General features: G+C 33.4%; 1 pseudogene; it reads left to right on the plus strand.

The window, feature by feature from the left end:
• The first annotated feature begins 7,943 nt into the window (after positions 1 to 7,943).
• Positions 7,944 to 10,906, plus strand: LOC106333865 (annotated as a pseudogene).
• Positions 10,907 to 12,202: the final 1,296 nt, after the last annotated feature.

A 12,202-nucleotide genomic window follows, 5' to 3' on the forward strand; every position in this document is an offset into this window, starting at 1 on the left:
AGTAAGACGACTTACTTGAAAGTCGTCCAGGATAAGCAAAGTCGTCCAGATTTATTTCCTAGATTCTGGTCAAACCTTGCTTATCTCGGAAGACTTTCTCGTAATTCGTCTACTTGGACGACTTTCAAGTAAGTCGTCTTACTGGACGACTTCCGCGTAAGTCGTCTGGGAAAAGTTAAATTTAAGTTTTATTTTCCAATTGCAAAAGTAACCTGAGACGACTTATCTGAGTCGTCTAGCTTTAATAAAATATTGAATTTTTTGTTTTTCCGGAGACGACTTAAGTCGTCCAGGAAAAGTCAAATATCTAACACAATTCGGTCAAATGCAAAACTAACCTGTTTATCCAAGACGACTTAGGGTATTGTCTAGATTTTTTTAACAAACAAAGATGACGACTTACAAGTAAGTCGTCCGTTTGACCAGAAGACTTACCCGTAAGTCTTCTACAGCCAGACTACTTACGGGTAAGTCTTCTACGCGAACAGATCAGGAAAAAATTTCAATTTCATAGCTTAAACTAGTGAGATGACTTCCTTAGCACACAAAGTCTTCTCCAACCACTCAGAACTTCAAACGAAAGTAACCCACCAAGAATAGTATGCTTGATTGGCTCTATCAACCATAAAAAAAAATTGAATCAAAAGCTTGAGTTTTTTGGATGAATATGGAGGCAAAGTGAAAGAGATATTGTTTTTAGTTCATAACAAGTGAGAAAAAGAAGTGAGAAAAAGAGAGAGTAAATCAATTTTAGGTGCATTAAGAGCTTCAAAATGGTTGTTCATGGTGGTTGGAGTATTGATGACAATGGCAATCTTGTAATTACTTGAAGATGATGAGGGTGAGAGAGTAAAAATGTCATTTTCGAATAAAAAAAAAATTGATGGCATTTACGTGAATTATATGAATTTGTGGGGTGAATAGGGCAAAACCAATTTCCAAAAAAAGGGAGGTTAGTTTTGTGTTTGACTTCGAGTTCTACGTCAATTTTGCAAAAAGCCCTAGAAATAAATATTCATATAAACTCATTTAGTTTAACGGGTTTTCGATAGGCTATTCGATTAAATATATTTATTAAATGTGATTTAAATTAAAATTATTGAAGACTACATTAACTAATATATATATATATATATATATATATAACAATAACACTATAAGAACCGTTCGAGTATATAGGCTAGGTCTAACAGAGTGTGAGACTTTAAATATTTTTGACTAATTATGTTAGGTAACTAATAAAAAAATATAATATGTTGCAACAAACTTTAGGAATAAAGTTTAAAAATAATTTCTGAAATGCATATGACACAAGTGTATAGTTATATAATTTGACATATTTAATATATTTGCTAAAAATTAAATTAAATTAAATTAATATTAATTATAATATGATTACAAAAAAAACACAAATATAAAAATAAAATTCTCAAAAAATAAAAATAAAAAATATACTCGCCCTTTAAAGGCCGGGTCGAATCTAGTTAAATATGAATACATTAAACATGAACACACTTTTATCATCTATATGCATACTAATGTCATAGCATGAATGACCTATATATGTCAAAAAGATTAATATTCCAAACACTATTCTATACGAAGAGAACATACATTTATCAAATGGGTTTAATGTTACTGTATATAAGATAGTTTCAACAAATTTTAATTTTACTTCATATTTGATACTATTTTTCAAATTTACCTTTAAATTATTATAATTTTTCATAAATATCTTAAATTTATTATGAAAGACAAAATTAACTCTCCCAAAATATATAAGAATTAGTTACAGAAGTTTATAAACTCAACTTCACCACCTAAATAATAAATCCTAAACAATAATCGCTAAAGCCCAAAACCAAATGTTAGGATATCTTTAATTGAGTTTTTTTTAAATGATATCCAAGTTAGTGTATTTCAAGCAATTTTTCAAATAGGTTTTTACTACAAAAGTTTTTTTCAAGTACAAAATATTATTGTTTCTTTTTTAAAATAAGTTTTGTTGTTTATAATAGTATCCCAAAAAAAATTATTTCTATTATATAGGTTCAGTTTAATTTAATTTTCATATAAATTCAAAATTTTAGAAATGAAACATAAAATTATGTAAAATAGTATTGTTGCATAATAATTTTTACAAAATATTTCTTTTTTACAAAATAAAAAATATGTAAAAAAATATTATTACATAATAATGTCATATAAATTAGAATATTTTACTATATAAAGTATAAAACCTGAACGGATGTGCGGGTCAAAATCTAGTTTGTATTATATATAAATTATTCTAATACATTATTATGTTTGTCTTTACTTTGTTAAATTATATTTAGTTAATCATCTTTTAATTTTTTTTTTCTTTTTCATTCGAAATAATAATAAATGTTTAGAAAAGAGGAAACGAGTCTTTCTACTAAAATATTTTCAATTTTCTTTGGAAAAACTCTTTATTATATATTCTTATTTTATTAGCATATCTATTTTAAAACTCAATACTAAATAAACATAAATAAATTATTTAAAATAATTTTGAGAGATTCATTTTAAGAAAATCTCTAATAATAATGTTCTTCTCTCTAGAGTTTAAATGTCAGCTATCACATCACAAAAGCAGAGATGTATATGTGAAATATGTGAATGAAACTCAAATCAAACACGTTTAGCAAAAAAAAAAAAGCTCAAATCTAACGCAAGAAATTATTCTTTTTGCTTATGCTTGTTTAGCTCAAATCAGAAAGAAATTTCAGTATTAATCCGGTATAGTTCTCCTTAACTGAGCAAACAAAAAATGTGGAATACTAAAATCGAAATCTTAAGGTTAGCCATATCATCCTCTATTTTTGTTACAGATAAAACAAGACTACTTGTCTTGGCAAATTTTTATGTATTGTATGATAAAACAAGACTACTTGTCTAGGCAATTTTTTTATGCAGTATGATGTTGTGTGGCCAGTGGCCACTAATCGAGGACAATGAAGACATCGACTTATCAATAAAAGAATAAGTTATGAATGTTCTTTACACAATCAATAATAAAAATAAGATGGTCCACAAGCAACTCCTACTATGAGTGGTTATCAATTAGTCTAGAAATTTTAGATCACTATGTTCAGATGGAAGATAGTACACTTTTGTATAATTTTTTTTTTTTGCTAAATCACTTTTGTATAAAGTTTAGCCTTAGGGTTTATAAATTAAAGGTTTGTGATATATAAAAACACTTTATAATAGTTTGAAAGCATTATAGACCATATTCTAACCGATAGCTAAGCAGGCCATAAATCCAAAGCTAAAACCACGCAACAAGCAATACAATGAAAACATGGTTTAAAAGGTGCAATAAGAACATGATTATTGGAGGTTCTTAGAGTGGAGTTCTTATATTCCGCTGAGAATCTCACTCTAGAAACCTCCGGTAATCATGCTAAATCAAGTCATTGTTTAGAATGGAAACAACTAACTTCTCGTTCGAAACATTTATTAGATGGGCTGAGCCCAAAACATATTATATGACATCAACAATTAGAAATATTAAACTACTTACAAAATATATTTAGAAAACATGTATTATAGTTTACCATCAATATATATATATATATATTTCAAGAAAATAAATTAATAATAGATAATTTACTAACTGTTCCTATTTTTGAAAAAAAGTTAAGGTGGTATATAATTCGACCATATTAGAAAATCAAGATCACATTCAGACATAACAAAGAAAAACCAATAGCGAACTAAAATACAAGATCTGTGGCTAATAGGTGACATATTCTAATTCTACCATTTTGAAAAAGTTACAAAAATACATAAAACATTACTATCAAGAAAGTATCATCTAAAATCAAATTGTCCGTATTAAACTAACAAACAATCAAATACTAATAAATACCATCTTCCTGAAAGGTTACATATGGAATAAATAACAGGCGATACATACTAAAGGATATAGCTGAATTTACCTTAAACAATAATTCAGAATATGTACTGAAGTACCAAAAATGCATAAAATAATAGAAATACAACATTTAGCCTAAATAAATAACAGAGACAATTAAAGTATGTATACAAAGGAGAGCAAAACTAGAGTTCAAAAAATATTAATTTCCTGATTTTTGACAACAATCATAAAAGTATTATTAGAACAAAAGTATCATAGAAAAACCAAGAAACATCCATTGCACATTTTTAAATGAATACACCAGATTCATAGATTTCCACGGCACATCACCTCTGTACGGCTAATAGACCAAAGACATACATTATACCATACCAAAACAACTTTCAGAACGGTCAATAGATAGCCTTTAAAGAATATAATATATTAATCTTATGTCAATCACGTTGCAGAATGTTATAAGTGTTCAGACATCCTTAACTATAAAATTGCAAGGAAGATGCATACTGCAGAATGTATTGTAAAATGAAGAACCCATAAGTGTAAAGAAATGGTGCATAATGCAAAATGTAGGACGCTCAATGCTGAATTTATTGTAAGATTGCAAGAAAATGATGCAAAATGCAGAATGTATTGTAAAATGTAAAATGCAGAAGTGTAAACACATGATGCAAAATGTGCATACAACAACCATTGCAGAATACGAAATGTAGGAAGCTAATACGCCAGCCAAAATTAGTTATACAACTACATGAATGTCATTTTCCCAATTTCAGAATGTTTAACAAAGGGGTTTAGTGGATAATCCATATAGTTTCTAGTGTCAAGCAAGTTGTAAACAACATGAGACTAAACTAGTTACAAGGAGGTTTGAAAAAGAAAATACCTGTCACAGAAGTCTGCTGCTACACTTGGAATCTCTTCAGAATCTCTCAACGCCTTCTGAAGCACATACCTGAGGAAATAAAAATAATTAGTCTTTACTTACGTAGTATGCCCATCATGTTCCTTCTATGGATGGACACAACTCTAAAACTGCCTGCCCTATTGTAATATATTTCCATCCAACAAGTCTTGTTTTCAATTAGTAGTCTCTGTCTTGAAATCAGGATTCCTTTTGATTCTTCTTTTAACAATCTATGTCTTTTGTAAGACATGAGTAGTGAAATAAGGAATCTGTTTACAATTAGTAGTCTCTGTCTTGAGATCTTCTTAAGCCGTTGGTCATTATTCTATCCATCCATATAATCTAAAACAGATTCTTATCAAGCCGTGGGTAGTAAAAGTCTTCTGTCTAAAGACTTGTAAGCCGTGTGGTCTTATTTTCTTTCTGGGTTGTTGGTCGTTATTTCAAATCCAACAAGTCTTAAACCTCCTACATTTGTAAGCTGTGGGGTAAGGAATCTGTTTTCAGTTATAGTCTTTGTCTTTAGACTTTCTCAAACCGTAACCATTCAAATAACTGAAAACAGATTTTCATCAAGCCGTGGGTAGTAAAAATCTTTTGTCTTTAAGACTCGTAAGCCGTGTGGTCTTATTCTGCATCCACTAATGACTTTTTTCAGGGTTGTTGGTCGTTATTTCCAATCCAACAAGTCTTAAACCTCCTACATTTTCTTTGTCTTTTTCAAGACATTTGTAAGCCGTGGGAAAGGAATCTGTTTTCAGTTATAGTCTTTGTCTTTAGACTTTCTCAAACCGTAACCATTCAAATAACTGAAAACAGATTCTCATCAAGCCGTGGGTTGTAAAAGTCTTTTGTCTTTAAGACTTACAAGCCGTGTGGTCTTGTTCTGCATCCACTAATGACTTTTTTCAGGGTTGTTGTAAGCCGTGGGTAAGGAATCTGTTTTCAGTTATAGTCTTTGTCTTTAGACTTTTTCAAACCGTAACCTTTCAGATAACTGAACAGATTCTCATCAAGCCGTGGGTAGTAAAAGTCTTTTGTCTTTTAAGACTTGTAAGCCGTGTGGTCTTATTCTGCATCCACTAATGACTTTTTTTCAGGGTTGTTGGTCGTTATTTCCAATCCAACAAGTCTTAAACCTCCTATATTTTCTTTGTCTTTGTCAAGACATTTGTAAGCCGTGGGTAAGGAATCTATTTTCAGTTATAGTCTTTGTCTTTAGACTTTCTCAAACCGAACCATTTAAATAACTGAAAACAGATTCTCATCAAGCCGTGGGTAGTAAAAGTCTTTTGTCTTTAAGACTTGTAAGCCGTGTGGTAAGGAATCTGTTTTCAGTTGTAGTCCTTGTCTTAAGACTTTCTCAAACCGTACCATTCAAATAACTGAACACAGATTCTCGTAAAAGTCTTTTGTCTTTAAGACTTGTAAGCCGTGTGGTCTTATTTTCCATCCACTAATGACTTTTTTTCTGGGCTGTTGGTCGTTATTTCCAATCCAACAAGTCTGAAACCCCCCATTTTTTCTTTGTCTTTGTCAAGACATTTGTAAGCCGTGGGTAATAATAAATCTTTGTAAGCCGTGGGTAAGGAATCTGTTTTCAGTTATAGTCTTTGTCTTAAGACTGAGCCACACACATGCTCTTATTTGCCATCCCCTAACATCCTTCTTTATACATGCACTATCAACCCATATTCTCGGTCCATTTAACAATCTTGCTATAGGGGATGGCATAAGTTTCTTTTAGAGGCAGCAAGGGACAATGTTCCCAAATAAGAATCTGACAGAACACTATTAGATTAGTGTCTGTCTATGTGATCTTTTTGGGTTTGAAAAAACAAAATTAAAAAAAAAAAAAAAAAAAACAATGTTCCCAAATAAGAATCTGACAGAACATTATCAGATTAGTGTCTGTCTATGATTTTTATTTTTTGGGTTTGAAAAACAAAACCAAAACAATGCCCAAACAAGATTTGGTGGAACATTACAAGAACGTCTGCCTAATCTCTTGGGTTTGATAAAACCATAAGAAAACAAAAAGCTTTAAAGTCCAATCAAAACAAAACCGGAATAATAAAACGGGAAACTCTAGGATATACAGAGAATTTACCTTATAGAGAGAGTGTGAAGCGGAGTCATTTCAAGCCGAACAAAGATCACTGCAAAAAGCTAAAATCTTCAGGAACATTTCTGTTATAAAAATGCACGTGTAACACTAAAGGCATTAGAAATATATACCCTTGTTTTCCTCACAGGTTGTGATCATTGCTTTTGAAGTAATGTTTTTGTCATCTGCTCTAACTCAAACTGCTTGTCATAATAATCATCCACCAAACGCTTCATCACTTGAATCTTGTTCAAAGTCTCTTCTTCTTGGAGGAGCCTTTATTCTCTGTTTCTGTTATAAAACTCCAAAGAAGCAAAGATACAAATCAAAGAAGTGAGTATAAAAGAAGCTACCAACAGTAAAAAGTGGCGCAAAGATGATAACTAGATACGATCAGCACTGATTGCATATCAATTGCCTCAAACTGGTTACCGTCAATGAAGAACAGAAAAAAACGACAGCGTTTTGGTACATGAGTTACACGAAACCCTAACATAGACAGATCGGTTTCAGGCGAACGAGAAAAGGAAACTCTGATCAACATCAATTACAAACGATTAGAGACAAAATTGGGATCAGAGATTTATGCGAAAACTTTATAAATCATTAAACAAATACACGATTTGAAGAGATCAAAACACTTACTAATCTGTTTCTGCAAATTCTAACGGATTGATAGAGTTCTTGAAAGAAGACTAGAGAGAGAAAATACAAAACTAGGAGGTTATACTTATAGAGAGAGTGATTAATTGATTTAGGAGAAAATGTTTTGCCGTCTCTCGTAACGGTTCGATTTCTAATTTGAGTCAGGGTCTCCATCAAGCGTTTGACAACACGCGTTTCTTCTAACGGTTTTCTTTTTAAATATGAGTCGATTTAATTTTTGTAATCGAACTGGTCCTGTATTCTTATAAAACCAACCTAAACCGAACCGGTTCTTTTTCCACGACGCATACGTTGTCTTTTTTTTTTTAAATTTCGTCTCTCTGTGGAATGAGAAAGACGACGCAGGGGAGAAGAAGGTGAGAATGGCGTATGTTAGTATGGGTGAAGCCCACCGGTGAAACACTATCTAAACCGCTTCTGCGACGCCGTTTCGTAGCAAGACTCATCTATGCTTTGTCACCTCCTCTCTTTCTCTTCCAATTCCCCGTCTCTTCTCTCACTCGCCGGCGCACTCAACGTCTTCCAGGTTCCTAAAAGTAAACTCTCTGATTTGGTGAATTTTTTTTTTTTATGTTTGATCTAAAAATTAGCAGCTTGGAAACAGTAGCAGTATGAATTTGTGATATGATCCTTATGTGTGTAAAGTTTGTGGCTTTTAGGTTTAATTTCAATCCACGATGCTTACAGTATGATCTAATTTGAGTCCTCCATGAGTATGAGTAAGTTCCTTCTTGATCTTTCTGTTGGTAAAGTTTGTAGCTTTTAGGTTCAATTTCATTGGAGGATATCCACAGTGTTATCCTCTCCTCCTGTTTGCCAATTTGAATTTAGAGCTTGAAACTGTCTATGGTAATGAAAAACTCTGTATGTGTATGAGTTTAATGAGTATAAGTTTTTTTTTTTTGTATTAGGGCTTGAAACTGTCAGTGGTGGTATGAAACACTCTCTATGTGTATTGGTTTTAATGAGTCTACGTTTTGGATTGAATCTTCCATATTTTGCAAGATTTCGGAGAATGTATTTTGACAAGTTAGCTAGGTTTCTTATGTAGAGAACTTGGAAAGACTGAACCCAGTGAATTTGACCCTTTTGAATGATGCAGGATGCCAGCAGTTTGATAAGTCAATCTGATATACGAAGAGATCCTAGCTCACTTGTTTCCTTCTCTTCAAAGTTACCGCGTTGGGAATCTAGTCGAAGCATACCTCGCTTTTGAAAAGTTTGCCAAGTAAAGTTTTCTTGTTCCCTCTCTGCTGCATTGATGAGAAGAATAGATAAGCTTCCCTCTCTTTTTGTGTATTCACAATGTCTTATATAGGGATTCTATATATGTGCAGCGCTTTTGTTCAGGAGTTTCGTAATTGGGAATCTGCTTGGGCTTTGGAAGCTCTCTATGTAGTCTCTTATGAAATTCGAATCCTTGCTGAAAAGGTAGTCTTTCATCTTAGATTAGTTTAGTTTCACATCTCCTGAAGGTTTGCAATGGCAATGCAGGCTGATAAAGAATTAACCTCCAATGGAAAATCACCTGAGAAACTGAAAGCTGCTGGATCTCTTCTAATGAAAGTTTTTGGAGTTCTTGCTGTAAGCTGCCTTATCTATCAATCTTCAGGAAAAAATTGTCTTTGTTAATCTTTACTTTTGTGTTGAATTTCTTCTTTTGTAGGGTAAAGGTCCAAAACGAGTCGTAGCATTATATGTGACTTGCCAATTGTTCAAGACCTGCTTCAAGGTGAAAACTCATGATAACTTGTAATATGATCAGCCATTTACTAAAAATGTGTCCCTTTTTCTGTATTTCAGCTTGGAACTGTCAATCGAAGTGTAATAAGAAGTATTGAGACTGCTCGGATATTTGACTTTGAGGAGTTTCCAAGAAGAGATAAGGTCTTGTGCAAGTTCTCTGCAATCAGTTTTCAGTTTCTGTCCTCCTGATTTGGTTATACATTTATCTTATGCTTTTCTTTTCTTCACTAACTCTGCAGGTTACATACATGTATTATACTGGAAGATTAGAAGTCTTCAACGAAAATTTTCCTGCTGTGGGTCACTAGTTAGATCTTCTGTAGTTCATTTTGTAGTATTAGTTGAAATGTTGATGAGGACATGTTCTTGTTATAAACTTGCAGGCTGATACAAAGCTATCATATACAACATTTCAACCCCAAAAGAGAACGGAATATAAAGTATGTTTGTGGCTTTGCTCTCTGATTCTTTACCTCTTGCATTGCTTAATGAGCTTATGTGGCTTATTGTTCAGGATGATATTGAAGTATTTGATACCAGTGAAACTTTCTTTAGGAATCATACCAAAAGATGAGCTGCTGCAAAAGTATAATCTTCATGAGGTAACAACTATTCCTTTTGTTTTGTTAAATTCTCCTCAGTTCTAGGTCAAAGTTATCTCTCTTAATCCAACTTCTCTTTGTGTCCAGTACATGAATGTTGTGCAAGCTCTGAGAAAGGGTGATCTCAGGCTTCTTTGACATGCTCTTCAAGAACATGAAGATCGGTATGTCTTTCTGTAGACATCTTACTGTACTTATCTATATTTTAATGATAGGTCCTTGTTCTAGTGTATTGTAACTGTTGACAGCTCAGCAGTGACTTGTTAGTTATAGAGCTAACAGGTTAAATGAGAGTAGAGATGTTCTTGTTAGTCAATCGCCTAAAAGATTGTTTAATTTGGATTATTAGATCACTGAATAACTTAATATCAATCAGGTTCTTGAGGTCCGGTGTGTATCTTGTCTTGGAAAAGCTAGAGCTCCAAGTCTACCAGAGACTCATGAAGAAAATGTAAGCTGGAACTTATATCCCATCCATTGAAGGCTCTCAGATTACCTCAGTTTCATAACTTTTTTCTAATGTTTCAGTTTTATCATTCAGAAGCTGAGTGATCCAGTGATCCAGCGAGAGCTCACCAACTGAAGCTTGAAGTTATTGCCAAAGCACTTAGATGGCTAGAGATAGATATGGATCTCTACGAGGTTTCTTCTACGTTTCCATCTCTCATTCATTGCTTTTGATTGGCTGCATCGAAATGTTATAAACTCACAGTTCTGATACTATTGTTTGCAGGTGGAGTGTATAATGACGATCTTGATATTACAAAAACCTTGTGAAAGGTTATTTGGCACACAAGAGCAAAGTGGTAGTTCTAAGCAAGCAAGATCTTTTCCCTAAACTAAACGGCAAGCCAGTTGGCTCATAGTGCAGGCCATGCGACTTGCGGGTTGTCCTTGTTGTTGTTTTGAGAAACCATGTTTTAACCCGAGCTTAATCTCATTATTTACTTCCAAATTGTTTTTGATAGTCTGATAGATTTTTTGGGAATAAGAAATGATCTAAAAGGAATCAGAACATCTAGATTGTTTTACAGGCTTGAATATTTTCTCTTGCCATCTCTACAGTTTACGAATTGTTTGCTTTTTGTACATTCAAAGTTTAAAATTTTCTGAAATTTTGTAACAACTGAAATCAGTCAACCAATGATGAAAACTTGAAAGTTGTGTCTAATAATAGATACCAATTGTTCATTTATCTTTGGGGCGTGTATATTTATTTTCCCATACGCTGTCAGGATCAGATTGTCGTCATGAGGATTCTAGTTAACACATGAAGATTAGCATCGTGCGCCTTTTCAACCTGACACACAGAAACAAGATTTAAGAAAAAAACGGAAGGTGCAAACTTTAAATCTTGATAGGATGAAGAAGATATGGTACCTTCGTGACAGGACTAGTGCCAGTTCTTGCATCCCATAGTATAAGGCAAGAATCTGTCACCAAACACTGCAGAATTTTAGTGCACTTTACGACACAAAAAATCATCAGATACATCATCAGAGATGAAAAAGGAGAGACTGTCCTAAGAAGTTATCTAGTCAGGCTGAATGCCACATCTTCAACCGTGTCGTCATGGCCATGATATACACCTCGCGGGCAAATATAAGGACTCTCAGACTTATCACCACCTTCACCAGTCTGTTTGATGATGGATCCAGATGATTTGGAATCTGTACCAACCGTTGTGATGTGGTCCTGGATACTCCACACCAACTGGCTTGTCCGCCTAAGAGTAGAACTTTTGTATGAGAAATTGGCAAAAAATCCACTTAATCAGACATTACAAATCATAGAAACACATACCTCCAGAGAGTACAAAAGGCTCGGTTGGGCACATAGCAAGAGCGAATTCAGGATTATCTTGGTGTCCAGTTAGTACTGCAAGGAAAATGGTTCTGAGCAAACAAGTAGAACTATTTTACAAAGATATCAAAGAGATAATATCACTTCCATTGATAAAGCGCAAGCAATGATTTGCCACGACATCATTGAGAAGTGGACATACCAAATCCGGACAGGAATGTGCAGCTTCAAGCACATCATGATGGTTTGGTACTTCGTTTCACTACAAGAAATATGTATATTCTTACTAGGCCTGGGCATTTCGGGTATCGGTTCGGTTCGGTTCGGGTATTTCGGGTTTCGGGTAGTTCGGATAGGGGCTAGAGGATCCATTTAGTACTTGACCTATTTTCGGTTCGGTTCGGTTCGGATAGTTTCGGGTTCGGTTCGGTTCGGATAGTAAATGTAGGAACCGAAAAATATCCGGAAAA

Source organism: Brassica oleracea, chromosome C3 (assembly GCF_000695525.1).
Source record: "Brassica oleracea var. oleracea cultivar TO1000 chromosome C3, BOL, whole genome shotgun sequence".
Taxonomy (NCBI): Eukaryota; Viridiplantae; Streptophyta; class Magnoliopsida; order Brassicales; family Brassicaceae; genus Brassica; species Brassica oleracea.